The following is a 16052-nucleotide window of genomic DNA, read 5'->3' on the forward strand; positions in this document are numbered from 1 at the left end:
ATATATAAATAAGCGGACGTGACTTGGTGCTAAAACGGATTTAGACCTCCCGTCTGGTTGGAAACTGCTAAAGATAAGAAGTCATAAAAGCTCTTTGTTGACATATAAAGGATTTCTTCAGAAGTCGTTTGTTATTTCGCGGAGCTGTTTGTACTCAAGTCAATAAATTTCAGAGCCCTACCAATGAAAGAAGTATCTTTGCAAAAGAAGGGGAGTTTTTTTAGTTTGCAATACAGATGTAGATTCCAGCCCGAGACGTCTCACTGGCTAATGTAACAGCACTCTTACAAAGGGAAACCGATTTCTGTTCCTCTGTGTTTAGTATATTAGCTTGGTTATTTTTAGTGAAAGGCTGCGTATATGCATGTTTTACCCTCCATACTTGTATCTTGCACTAGGGATTCAAAAAATTTCCTTTTCTGTTCTGAAACTTATGATCCCCAATCCATATTTTATCTATATGTAGGTAAATCATTAAAAGTTTCTCATAATTTAGTAATATGGTGGGAAATATTAAACACTCTGAATATAGTTGCTGATAATTATAAAATTGTACTTTAAATAAGTTTGTAGTTATTATATTTCTAGAAAAAGAGGCTTTATTTGTTTAGGCATATTAATGTACAATTTTATTTAAATAAATAATATAATTTAATTTAATATATCCCATCAAAACTAACACCCTAGTAAAATCTTTAAGCCTAGTTTCTAAAGTATTACTATAGGCTTACTTTCACTAAAGTATAATATAATACTAATATATTATATTAAACCAATTTCATATTCACAGGAGGGACTATTCCAAGTTTAATTTCACATACATTTTAACTTTAAAAAAACTTTATGGAAGCTAATAATTACCGCCTGTTTGATTTATCTCTAATTAAGATAAGGACTTTAAGTAGCAGGACGGTAAAAGTATATCTTAGAAAATGGCCGGAGCAGATTAATAAGTATGCATCTCTAAACATGTCGAATAGCTAAACTTAATAATCAATTCCACAGAGAAGATTACTCGACAATCTGAAAATGTTCTATTTCCTGCACGATTTTCCAAAGGCATCATGTAGGTGTCGTGGGAAGCAGAGATGAACATTGGAAATAAATTTACAGCACTATGTGCATCACACAATTTATACTTACCGCCTTACTTTGGATTGAAATCATTGTTCGTTTCAAGTTCGACTTTATTTTTCACGATAGTAATTCTTCCTCTTACTTACTTTATATTTGTTGATGAGGTTAAAAAAACTATTATTATCATATATTTATTAGAAAATTATTGTTTTCATGTTCCCATTTTTTTTATGACAACATTAAAAAAACTATGACCGTAGTCATTACATCCATGGAAAAGCAAATTTGTTTTCATCCATACTTATTTATTTAATGTTTATTATTGCTGGCACGAAGAGATAGTCATTTCAAATATCAGAGGTATTTTAGTGGAAGGACCATTTAGGACCTAGCCGATATGAAAGACCACGAGATCACTAAATTATTTATCTATATGACAAATGTAATCGGAATAGATTGTTTTCTCGTACCTGGGATGTATCTATATTTCAATAGCTTCGTATTCTATCGATCTATGTACCTAATTTACGTTTTGTAAAACTTTTCTTTTTTTTTGATCTATGGTATTCACATTGTGTCTAAAACTCTGTATCGAAATTTTATCGAAAAAAAATCACGATCCCAATATTTTCTCATAATATATATATCATAAATAAGTTAGTAAAATAAAAAAATAAATTAAAAGAACTGAAACCATACTAACCTCTATCATTAATTTTAATGAATGAAAATGTATTTTAGCAATTTTTAACTAAACATATTACAGTATTGTACAATAAACGTTTTAATTAATGATTTGTGTTTCCCGTGAGTCCAACGAACCATTTTCATCCATATTTATATTTATTTATTATATAGTTATTTTCTAATTAATCTTGTGATGAGGAAGAATGAACTATTTAAATAAAAGCTTTCAATTTTTCTTTTAAATATTTACGTTAAGGTTCTAAACTTACAGGCTTGAAAACGGAAAACCTTTTACAAACAATTTTGCTTGTTATTCTCCTTACTCAAGAGTTGTAACATGCATTATACCAGATGTTGAAGGTTCAGAACAGTTCTGACTGGCAGCCTTTCGAAACTTTTCATTAATACGTAAAGTTATTTGAATAGAACCTGAAGAATGGGTAGGACTTCACGTGCTTGAGGTTTTCGGATTTAGCAAACTTCCGTATATGATGTTTGAAACACCTCATAAAACTTTCTTAAATTGTAATATCGAATTTATAAAAGTTTTCCTTCTGTGAAATGGTTAGGCAAATAAGAATTTAAAATGCATCGAACAATGCGTCATATGTTACCGCGTTCTATGCTAATGGGACAGACGATAGGTGAAGACGGAGAGCTTCATAACAAAGGTTACCTCAGTGGCCAAGAATGCCTGAGTGAGTTGCGACACTGTTGGAAGATAGCGCCGAAGATAATAAGGTGCTGATAGGAAGGATCAATGGAAGAAATGGATGTGGAACGGATTCGGAAGACAATTAGTTGGATCTATTGTGTTGGGAAGGAGTGACAAGAGACTTGGCAGTTCGTGGAGAGGTGTCAAAAGAAGGATACGACAATATCCTTCCTTCCTTTCTTATAAACATATTTCGAATTTATATCTTATTATTATATATGAATGCAGCCAAAAAAAAATTATAAACAGATAATAAAATATTGTGCAAAAGCGTCATATTTGTATTCTAAAACTCGTAGAACATAGAAAACCTCAGTATTTTATTAAAAAAATCATTACTTTCTTTTTTTATTTTCATTTTGTTTCACGATAGGTATATTACAGGTATACAATCACCGTATACCAATAATTTGAAAGAAAAATTATTTTTATTTACTTCTCCTAGGGATGCGATCATAGCTTCTGTCTCCTGGGTTTGAATTCGAATCCCGGCTGAGCATGGTCTTGGCTACCTATTAACCAACCGTTAAGTAAATACTTCCTTACAAAGCACAGAACCCAAGACCTTTCATGGGCAATAATTGTACATTTTTTTTCTTTAATATTTCTTCGACTGTCAATATCGACAATTGTTTAAATGTTAAATTACATGAATTAATTTTGTTATCTTGAGATACTTCAGCATGTGATAATTCTTCCACAGTCTTGTTTATGTGGAGATAAGTTTTCAATATTAAGGCTGTTTCTTCCGTTTTGATATATGTAATAATAGCACGACCGGGCGACGGCAAAGGTCACTTAATCGCTTCGTACAGTGGAGTGTCCTTATTGAACTTCAACTTTTCTTTGAAGTAATAACTTAATTAGTCAAGCACATCACTTAGTTTCATAGTTTTCTTTTCATTTAAATTGAGAGAATTTAATCTTCTAAAAGCAAATTATTATAATTATTTTTATCTAAATTTTCCATAAATACTTGGGAACTTCATATACCTACCTTATTCCCAAACTTTTACTTCAGATGCCTAGTGGATAGAGGACATTCTAGGTACACATTTGAACTAATTTATGGTAATGCTTAATTAACTAACAATAGTTCTGTTTTCCGTAAATACCTCATTGGACTCTTTCTATTTTGGTCGCTAAGGAAAAAAATAACCCTTATAGTCCAAATCTTTTCACTCAGCTTTTAGTGATCGATGACTTCCCTTCGATTAAAAGATCGTAATCTTCCGACATGTACACCCCTTCTTATTGAGCGACTCCGTTTAGAAACCTCTTTATTATTCGTTCTACGTCCATTTGGACTCACGGGTACAGTGAAACAGAAAATGATTATCTGCCACAGCCAGATTCGAACTAGGGTCCTTGGAGTTAGAAGCACGTTGCCTTACCAATGAGCTATCCACACACACATTTATAATATTCATTAAAATCAGGAATGCTGTGAAATTCACTCGATACTGTTTCGTATTAATTTAAATTGTTAATTAATTTGAATTTCAATCGAATTTTATTTCGATTATGTAAATTTATCGCACTGTTTAAATTAATATGAAACAGCATCGTGTGAATATGTATCACAATATCATAATGAAAAATACTTCGAAATTTCAATTAAATCTCGTTTGTAATACTACAGAAAAAATATTACGCATTTGTCCTATGGTTCTCTCCAATTTGAAATATTTTCTCAAGAAATTTGAAAAATTGAATACTACATATGAATATACTGACATAATTAATTTTAAAATAAGAAATATTTTTTAACTAAATCTTCGTTGAAATCAGAAATAATTGTAAGAGTAGTTAATAGTGAGTCAGATTTTATTCACAGTCATTTGAAAAACATCTCTGCTCCATTTTTTCCAAACCTCAGAAGATATAATGGTTAGGCCAAGCCTTACCCATTCCCAGTAATACACTACAAGTAGAACCCTAAATGCAAACATTAAAATAGTAAAATTACGAACATGAATTATAATAACGCCTTAGGAAAGTTTATTCGAGTTCACAAAACGTTTACCAATTCGTATATCTATCCACAATAGCATCGTGTGAATCAGAATAGTTATCTTATCAATTTTAATTTGTTTACCACACTCAATTACTCGTAGTTATTAGCTCTTTTTATGGATTTAAAGTTGTGTAATCCACATGTATACAAACATTAAAGGGGTTTTCAGGTACTAGGGTATTTACTTTTACTAAAGTTTAACTCGAAAGCCAGTTGAAATACCAGGGCACTAAACTAAAAACAATATTTACAAGTATGTTTCCGAAAAATTATGATGTTTAACATTATGATATCCTTGAAATGATTTACCTTCTTCAGCTATGAAGAAACCATCGAGAGTTGAATCATGGTCTTGAATAACGAAAAATGAACTATTACTTGAACAATTGTATAGTATATGTTTCAATGACAATTACTGAAAATATTGGATTAACGTATATCAAACAAAATAAATCATTAATAAAACGATTTTTTTTTTTTTTTTTACTAATTGAAATTTACAATTTTATAAAAAAATACATTAATATCATCAAAGATCATCTATTCAAAGTAATTCTACCCCAAAATAGATCGGAATTATGTGTATGTGGTTCTTTATTAATTTCAAATTATCATTTTATTGAATGTAAGTTGAAAATTACAACAATTAAAAATTAAATTAAAAAAAATCTACTTAAATTACAAATGAGGACAGATTTACTGGAACAAAGTATTCCCGATTTCTGGGTCAAAGTTATCAGAACTCCTATCTTTGAAAATAAAACAAAAAGATTTATGATTAAAACCGATCCTTTTTATTAATTATGTTTATGTTATGTTACAAGGTTGATTATAATTACGATTCCTTTAATACTTCGCAGCAAGTAAGTTAAGCAATCTAGTAATAAAATTTTTAGACATGTTATTTTACAGAGAATGACTGGAGTCTTTGTTTGACGTTACTGACGTACCAATTGTAGAGAAATAATTCAGAAAGATAATGACATCTAATAATATTTTGCTGTTTTTAAGTTGATAGTAAAGAATATTTGACCACGTGGAAATATTCTTGTGCTTGTAATTAAAAATACAATAATAAACTACTTGACAGGCTTAATTTTTTACTTTTACTTAATTGTAACAAAAGGAATAAGCGGGACATTTATACATATATTTCGGGGCCACTTCTTTGTCAACCCTCCAAGAAGATTTTAGATTGGAGCTACTTTGATGATATTTAAAGAATTTGTTTAAAATAAGTTATAAAAAATAGTATATTAAGTATATGATGTAATAAATTGTTTGTTAAAGAGAATGGACCATTTAATTTTATAAAAAATACCTTTTAAAACAATAAGCGTGAACCTTAATCACTTTACGAAAACATCCCTTCACCCATTCTTCAAAATTCCTTAGTGTAACTTTTTACTGGTGCATTTATCTTTAAACATATTTACTATAATTGTAGAATATCTTCTAATCCTGAAATAGTTAGGAGTCACCCGTTTCTTCCTGGAAGGTGTGTTAAAACGATTATCTATTCTTTTTTTTTTTTTAAACTTGAGGACGACTGGACACTCCGTCCTTAGTGCCTAAAACGCTACACAATGTACAATGTGCTTGAAGCGGAGAGAAGGAGCACTCGAAACGCGCATGAATGAAACATTAGCTTCATTGAGAACTAGAAGGCCGGTAAATGGTAGCCCCTTCGCAAACAGGTTCCCTAATGGCCGTGGTGTTAAAACTGCTCCATTCGGTTAGTATGGGGGAGTACAGGAGAACTGAAGTTCGGAGTCATTGTAGGGACAAATGGGTTTGTGTCTTCACAATTGACGTTTATTTGCCGGAGAATATTGTGTATTTCCTAGTCGAGGATTTAAAAAAAATAATTGTTTAGTATTACAAGTTATTAAAAAAAAAATACATTACATAGGTAATAACTTACAAATCATTATTAGTGAGATTGGATTACTTTGAATAAAATAAATGATAATTGAATCACCGCTAATTTTTTAAACCACTACTTAAATTCTCATAAAGAATTGTTCTTGTTATATTGGAACGTTCGCAGCGGTATAAAAAATTGATTTTAATCTGACCTGATTACTAAGATTTCTTTTTTAAAATAAAAATTAAATTAAACTGAAAACGATAAATAGATTCTTATTTATTCGAATTTACGGATCGTATTCAGATGTATTTTTATCTTTAACAAAAGAATTTTAGTAACCAGATCTAATTAAAATTTAATTTTTTACATCACTACATAAATAATTAAAACATCAGAAACTTTTTCAATGTTTCCAATAATTGCTAACAATACACGATTGTCTTAAACTATTTAGCAGGTCAAAATTAAACAACAAAAAAAAAAAAGATGGAGTGTATTTGCTATAAAATTTAAATAGTGTTAAAAAAATAGGTGAAAAAAAAAGTATCAATGCATAATTCATCTAAAACCTTGTTGACAGGTGAAATATCGGTTTGATTACAAGAGTTCTAATAAACAACTAATAAATTTCATACCTTCAGATTCATTTTTTTAATCTAAATATGGATTCAGATCCTAGTGGGTTCTTAAAGTATTTAAACTGAACTGAATTCTAACAATGTCCTCATCCATTATTTTTTTTCGCAATTGAGCGTAAATAATAATGAATTAAAATTTTAAAATGCTACAACTTTATCAGAAATTTTTAGAACAGAATAAATATATACACCATGTTTATGCTAGTCATGAATTTTACATATATATTTATTAAGCACAATTGCATGCATAATATTGAATAGTAACCAAGTACATAATATTTCTATTTTAGTTAATAGAAATCGTAAAAATGAAGATATTCATCACAAATTTGTTATTTGCTTTAGTATAGTGGCTCAATACACAAGACAATCATCTCTAAAAAATATATAGCTGCTGTAAAAGGTAACTAGTAAAATCATAATTTCAACCGTACTATACTAAAATAAAAAACAAATATAGTTTCGGTTTTACTGCTTAGAATGTAGCTAAGGTAGTGGAGACACTTTCAAGTTAATCCTTCAGAAATTGAGGCTTAAAATTTTTCGGTCTTTCGGGGCCTTCGAGAGGAAAGAGGTTCTTAAAAGTTTTTAATTAATTCGGTTAGAGAAGGAACTCCTACCTGGCCCCCAATTTCCAGCCTGGCAAACATTTCTCCCCTAAAACCGATTATTGTGTTTTCCTCCTCGAGTTGGGCCAACGATCGAAATACTGTCGTAATTCAGTGCTAGGTCTGGATCTCGTTTGTAATTGGCACGGACAGTTTCGGGAATTAAATTGACATTGTTCCTCTCGGAGAAGTTTTTTCCACCAAGAACATCTCGTCTGCCAAACTTCCTAATGAATTGATATTTTACTATAATGAGTAGCTATGTAAACATATTAAATCCAAACTCCTGATATACTACTTAAGCTCATATAGAGTTTATCGCTACTCAAACTTATCATACTATACATGCTATGTACTTACTCATATTCATCAGCTAGTGGTTTAAGAACTAACATGTTTTAGTTGATAAATATAATTCTATTTTTTAATTATAATTTCCTAGCCATACGATTGAGTAATTCTTAGATAATATGCGAATATTAAAACCTATAAAAATATTGCAGTAAAGAAATAAGAGATTTTCCACCTCTGCATAATGCACACCTTCAATTAACCTGTTTAACTAAACCGACATAATTTTTTTTAATTTCACTATAAACCTCGAAATTTGTTTGAAAATATAGCATAAAACAAAAATAAATGAATAAACAAAAATTGAAGGTTTATTTTGCCTAAACCATCCAAAAAAGTGCCTGTAGGGGAACAATTATTGTTCCTTCAGACATATAAATGGAAATTAAATTATTTTACATGTTAGAATAAACTTATAACCTATTCAAATATATAAATTTGAGGAGTTTGTTTGTTTGAACGCACTGATTTCATTTAGATATGAAATTTTTGTTTTTCTTTAGCCAGATCATTTTCCAAAGAAGCTTAATATAATAGTTGTCATGACAACTTCATACCCATAAATGCTGACGGCAGTTAACACAAACTTTTAGTATGTTTCAAATTATTGTGTGAAGCACTAGTATTTTTTAAAAATAAAATCGAAAGATAAGATAAAAAAAAAAAATTGTGAATCTTCATTGTGGTCAGAAAAATATATTTTCATTTTGGCTCTGTTCTTAAAATGTTTGCAAATAATGTGTCAGTAGCATTTTAGAGTTGTTGTTTTTTTGATTTCGGAAAGTTAATGATAATATATTGTTGTCAGAGGATTTATTTATGTTTATTGGTTTATCCTATTGTTTGCTGCAAACTTTTCCCAGAGGACGTGGATGACAAAACATGTTGGACCACAAACTTAGGATTGAAGTTTAGTAAGCAGTGGCAAATGGAGTCCTGCCTGGGCGGGCTGACTTTTATTTATCTGTTGTTGGAATAAGTTGGTAGTATGTAGGATAATCCCGTCTTTCATGTCCAAAATTGAATTACATAAGGGCGATAAACTCCAAATAAAAAACGTTGCCCCTGCTATTTATTAAAACAAAGTGTAATATTGTTAATATAATATTTTAAATATTTTTCCATTACTAAAAAATCCTCAAGCTGAAGCATCAAGGTATTTATTTGTTTAGTGATTGTTCATATGAATTATTGTTATAGACAAAAGAAAACAAAAATCAAAACTGAGATTTAAAGCCGGTCTTGGTTGGCTTAAATCGTACTAATTGTAGTAAATCTTGGTCGCATTACTCTTAGCCGAGAAACGTCAATTAAAACTAGTTAATAGTACGCTGTTTAGTATAACTCTCTAGGAAAGCCCTTTGTTAATGGGAGATATGGGCTAATAAATGTGATTAATGTGCAGTACTGAAGTTCTGAGCTGGGACAGAGGCTGTAGTACCTGGGTCTTTGGCACGTACCCAGCTGAGGGGGGTAGGTACTTGCTGAATACTGTCTATGCCCGGCAACGGGGGGGGGAGAAGGGGGGAGCAATTGGGGGAGGGAATGTTTGCTTACCAAGCTGCAAAGCAATCAGCATATCTTTGCCTGGGTCCGTGAATTAATTTATCTCATTAGTGGTGACATAATATTGATTTTATGAAATTAGTTGTATCATTACGTGGGCCAATATTTTTCCCTCTATAAGATAATGATTCACAAATAATGAGTCTGCATTAATTTTTACTCTATATATAGAATGTATTGTATTGGGAAATATTACTACACGCGCTTGTGTCTATGTGTATTAACAGCCTAGCTCAAAAGAAAAGAAATTGAAATTACATACTCAAGGGTGGTATATTAGAAGAAAAATAAAATATATCAAAAAAAAAAATAAAATTCCTATTCGACCTGAACCTGGAACGAAATAATACCTAATTAGGTATATATTTTTTCAAAATTTATTTGAAATTACTTTTAACTTATTAGTAACTACATTTTTATTAAAAGGATGTTAAAAATTAAAAACAAATCTCAAATTATAGCAATATATCTCAAATTTATTAATGCACAATATCTTCAATTTCTAAGGCAATGTTACCCCATCATGGATTCTTTTTTTTTTTTATTTTGACTAAGTTAGAAATTAAAATTGATACTTATTAACTAATCTCAGAAAGAAGAACTTTATAATCAGAAATATGTTTATTTTCGAGAAGAAACAATCTAACAATATAAATTTAAAATATGTTGTTTTACAGAAAATGACAGGAGAAAGAAAAATACCAGGAAAACACAGCTATTTTTTAACTAATATTACAATTAACGATCGCAAGGTAAACTTTTCCTTTTTCCTACCCAACGTTTTGGGCTTTTCACTACCATTGATGTGCCACATGAACAGTTAAATGCCAGTGAAGGCAATGTTATCCAGTAAGGAGCAATGTAACACACTTGAAGGGTACATGATATAGTATTAAATGTCAATTATGATAGTATTTGTAAGTTATAAAAAATTAACATAATTGTTTAGCTCCATATGTTTGCCATATGCAGCAATGAGTTGTAACACCCGTATTGTCTAATAGGCAGGATAAGGTGATAAATAAGTAAATAAATAATAATAATAAAATTGTTTAGCTCCACAGACCGTTTGTGGCCGAGAGAATCAAGGCTTCGGCCTAGGCTGCCTCGTTATTACAACGGTGTCTGTTCGAATCAGGAAGGTCGACTTTTATTTCTGTGGTGGCCCCACGAAATGAAAACATGATCTCTCACCATGGTTAGAATAGGGTACCCTGTAGAAAACCTCCACCCTCCCGTTTGAATTAGGAAAAGGGTCATAAAAAGAAATAAAATTCATTGTTTTGTATTCGAAACCTGAATTCTAGCACCTCTAGGCAATGCATCACTTTTCATCTGGCACAGCCTACGTATGCCACAAATCTTCTATTTATTTACCGGGCTAGCAACTTTCTCTTTACAGACACAAACATAAATACAAAGCTTATTAAGTCTTTCATAATTCATTTTGGCTTTGTTTTCTTCCTACGTCGCACTCTAGGTTATATTTCGAATGAAGGAGTCCTCGTTAGAAAAAAAAATAACTGGTTAGGATCTAGGATATGTATATACTCCACGTGCCTTCAGTAGGTAATATAACATGTTAGGAAAATATGAGTCCGTGCAGTGAAAGTTATCTTCAAATACAGATCTTGACCACACCCTTCAATTAATAGTCGTGTTCCTGGGGCTTATCTGCATTCATCTTGTTTTGACGTGATGTGAATATAAACTTCTTAAATAAATCTATAATGGAAAAATCGCATAGTTTGAATTTCTTTGATTAATAAGAAATAAAATATCAATATAAAATTTATTAGCTCATTTAATACGATTTTTTTTATATCCTTGTATATTAGTCTCAGTTAAGAATTATATGTTATAACAAATTATTTTTTTCACTTTTGACCCGTTACATTGTTAAACTTCTCTGTGCGCCCAGGCGAAGAAGGATGTTTCATGAAAACTTTTACTGTATTCTTTCCTCCAAAAAAATATTGAATTATTCATTTTTTTTTTTAATTTTCGTAAAGATTAATTTATTTAAATTATTTCTTTTTATTATGATGACAGGATTTTTAAAGTGTATGTCAAATCTTTGATTTTTTCGCCTATTTTTGGCTTAATTCTACATTTAACTAACAAAAAAAAAATCTGTATTTATTTATTTACTAAAACTAATTTAACTTTGTCTCGCAATTCTAGAAGAAAGGAAGCCTCAAAAATTTTTCATCTAACTCTTTTTAAATTTGAAGGCGCTATTTAGAATTTTCACAATTAGTTAAAAACACTATACCTTCAGCAGTATAGGCACAAAGAAGAATTATTCAATTTGAAAACCTAAGCCCCAAGTATTACCGTTAACTACATTTAATTATTTTAAAAATTTAAGAGTTTTTGAGTTAATAGACATTCCTTTTTTGCATTTTTTCCATATACCCAGTAGATGAAAGGAAAACTTTTGGTTTTATAGAACTATGAGAGGTTAATAAAGAGATTATGATTTTCAATAATTTCGTATTTCTGACAATGACTATTTCTATTATACTCACAGATGAATACAGGATTAATTTAATTGATGTATTGTGGATTTAATTAAAAAATATTTCATAGATCGTCAACTTCAGCAATGGAAGTGCCAATTTCGTTATTGCAGAACTAGGAGTTAAAATGCTGAATCTGGATTTGCGAAAATATTTAAATAATGCAGAAAATTAAATTAAAAAAGAAAACAATAAATTTGGCATTCAAGGATACGGTCAAACGTTAAACTTTCTTTTTTTATTCGAAACTATAAAATTTGAATTACACCTGTTAAATTGACCATTTATAGAAGAATTATTAAATTTGACAACCTAAGCCCCACGTATTACCATTAACTACATTTTTACTACATTTAATTATTTTAAAAACTTAAGAGTATTTGAGTTAATAGACATTCCTTTTTGTATGTTTTCCATATACCCAGTAGATTAAAGGAAAACTTTTGGTTTTATAGAACTATGAGAGGTTAATAAAGAAATTATGATTTTCAATAATTTTATATTTCTAACAATGATATTTCTATTACACTCACAGATGAATACAGGATTAATTTAATTGATGTATTGTGGATTTAATTAAAAAATATTCCATAGATCGTCAACTTCAGCAATGGAAGTGCCAATTTCGTTATTGCAGAACTAGGAGTTAAAATGCTGAATCCGGATTTGCGAAAATATTTAAATAATGCAGAAAAATAAATTAAAAAAGAAAACAATAAATTTGGCATTCAAGGATACGGTCGAACGTTAAACTTTCTTTTCTTATTCGAAACTATAAAATTTGAATTACACCTGTTAAATTGACCATTTATAGATGGAAAGCTCTTATTATATATTGTTTTTTCAGTACATTAAAGAAACCTCCTTTGGTATTATACCAAAAATACAAGACAAGCCTATAGAGTGGAAGCAGTAAAAGAGAACAAGATATCATAAATATCAGCCATTCAAGCGGAATCCAGCTGATGGAAATAGAAAAAAAACCAAAGCCAACTGGAATATTGTTATATCACTACAGACGTCCAGTGGAGTAGATTGTTTCCAGGTATCTCCAACCAGTTGGAAAATCTTACCCTGCCTACCTCCCCTCTCTTTGAGATCGTCAACTTTCTTTTATGCTGAACTGTTTATTTTGTTTCCCTTCCAGTTTTGTTTTGTCGCTTTCTTTGTTTTTTCCTTATTTCACCAACAAGAACAAAAAAAAAATTGAAGCTAAATCATAAACAGGAACGGAGATCGATAGGTACGCCGTGTGATTTCCTTTGATTCGTGGTCTCACGTCACTCCCAACAGCTCAACCAACAATATATATATACAAAAATTATAATTATAATCAATTATGTATTACATTTCAAGTTTAACTCCTCTAACTTCTCGAATTCTTAATTGAATTATTGAGGAAAGCGTTTTGGAGTTCTGTTCATTATCTGGTTCACCATCTTAATATTTGTGTTTTATATTAGCCTCTATAATCCGAAATTGTTATCATTTCTGAACAATTATTTTATTTTTTTATATTGTCAACATTTTCTAACCTCTCTTATGCTCCCTTATCCTAATATGAAATTAATTAAACAGGAGAAAAAAGAAATGAAGATGTTTGATTGATCATCCAGAATAAGTCGATAAAGAAGTTGAAAGGTTTAAGACGTTTTCTTTGAAATGTAATAAAAAAGTGCATACCCACAGTAAAATTTAAATTATGACAAAAATATAATATTTATAGATCTTGTTTGTTAAATTCACCACATCGAAGGTTATTACAAAGTGATGCTTGTAAATCCATAGGAATTTTAACTAACTTTTTTTTTCTCTAGGATTTTAAAACATTTTCGTTTTGATTACTATCTTAATTTAACATCCGAATATAAAGTGTTGTAGATAGTTTTATAATTGTTTATGAATTTTGAAACGTTGTATATTTACAATACGGAAAAATAAAGTCCAGTATAGGGCAGAAGCAGATTAAATTTTTATATGAAACTTAAATTTATATCAACAAATATTTCTATTTAATAAAATGATAATATTGTGAAATAATTGTATTAAATTAAGAGTGAATTTTATAGTCTGAACTTTTCATGAAGATATGAAGTATTTTCTAGGGAAAAACTTGAATCGCAAACGTACTTAAGCCAGTGTATGATTTTTATCAAGTCATATTTTCACACAGCCTTCGGTTATGCCTGGTGTATTAACCAATAATTCGCCAAAGATATTTTTTACATGAACTTATGACCATTTTTGCAAATAAACAAAACGGAAGGGATAGACTATTTTAAATTAATTAAATTTAATGTATTAAATTTTATTACCGCAATATATAAATCTATACATTACGGTAATATTGTATAAGTTTATATATTTAGTTTTTATTCTTATTGAAACTATTAATTATAAAATCAGCAATAAATTACTTCCAGGAATTCTGGGAGCCAAATTATTTAATGTTTTCTCGCTACATATACCAGAATTATATAAAAACATTTCAAAATGTATGCCGGGTATGAGGCATTAGCAAACGGTAGGAGATACGTCAATATAAGACAAAGCCATACAGAAAGGATTTACGCTTCGTTGCTATCTGATGGAGGAGGCTCAAGACATCAAAGCCCCAAATACCTCAGGGATCAAACTTATCACAAAGAGTATCTCTCAAAAATGTTGGTAGTTATTGTGCTGAATAAGGATGATTCTTTGTTTCCAAGAGGTAGGCCATGTCTCTAAAGCTCAGAGCAACAGATATTTTCTTTATATTTGCTCAAATAAAAAAAAACATATATCCATAGATTTTTTTTTCTTCCTTTTCTTCAGCAGTAAACCACTGAGAGAGCAATTTGTCGATTTTACTTACGTACATGCTCAATGCTTCCAGATTATCTCTTTTTATAACATACTTAGATAAAATCTTATAACTTATAGAAAAATAAATAAATACAATAAAATAAATCAGAAAAAAATACAAAATATTAAAAAAACAAATTATAAATATAAATAAAAATCCAGAATAATTAAATTCGTAATCATTGGGTTAAAAATAGTGTGATTTTTTAATCCGGAAATATATGATTTTTCTTTTTAATAACATGATTATATATACTTACCTAAATTATAGAAAAATAAGTGAGTACAATAAAGCAAATAAAAAAAAAGGAATAAATAATTCAAAAGAAAACAAAATATAAATATAAATAAAAATCATGAATAATTGAATTGGTAATCATTGGGTTAAAACATATGTGATTTATTTAGCCAAAATATAAGTTGTTCTTTGTACTTTTTTTTTTTTAATAATTTTAAGGCATCAAACACTTATGGGTCATTATTGCCTTAATTGTGAAATTTTTAATTAATTAAAATGTAAAACTACTGCAACATGGGAATCTGTGGTGAAATTTGATTAAACTTTATGTTTGAGTTCGGAATGGTGGAGAAAATCAAAAATATTATCCACAGTTTGTTTGTTATCCTGCAAGATGGAATGGATATTCGTTGGTAAACCATATAAAGATTTTAGGGAGTCGTATGCTTGGCATTCAGTCAAAATGTGTAAAACACAAGTCGCGTTCCGCAAGTGAGGCATACAGGCGGAGAATCGCTGGGCATAAGATAACCGTGGGTCAGGCGTGTAATGGCCTAATCGAAGGCGGGTCAAAATCACTTCTCTAGTTGATGATATCCAAGGGGTGACGTCACTTCTGATTTCTCTTAGTTTATTATCAGTAACATTTGCTCACGTTTGTTTCCATTTCAATTTAATCGTCTGGTTATGTGTTCATTAATGAATGAAATCATCGACAGACACTCTGCAATATGGAATTCCTTCAGAAACTATTATAACTAGTTGAAAACTTTGTACTATTTATACATCAAGTAATGCGACAGGCCACGACAGACTTATCTATTTGTTTGTTTTGTCAACTTGGCTCTGTTCGGTTCATGTTATGCACTATCTACTGATCGCAAATTTGTCATTAATATTCAGCCAAATATATTAAGGT

The sequence above is a fragment of the Halyomorpha halys genome, unplaced genomic scaffold (genome assembly GCF_000696795.3).
Source record: "Halyomorpha halys isolate HHAL.00 unplaced genomic scaffold, Hhal_1.1 Scaffold226.1, whole genome shotgun sequence".
In the NCBI taxonomy this organism is placed as follows: domain Eukaryota; kingdom Metazoa; phylum Arthropoda; class Insecta; order Hemiptera; family Pentatomidae; genus Halyomorpha; species Halyomorpha halys.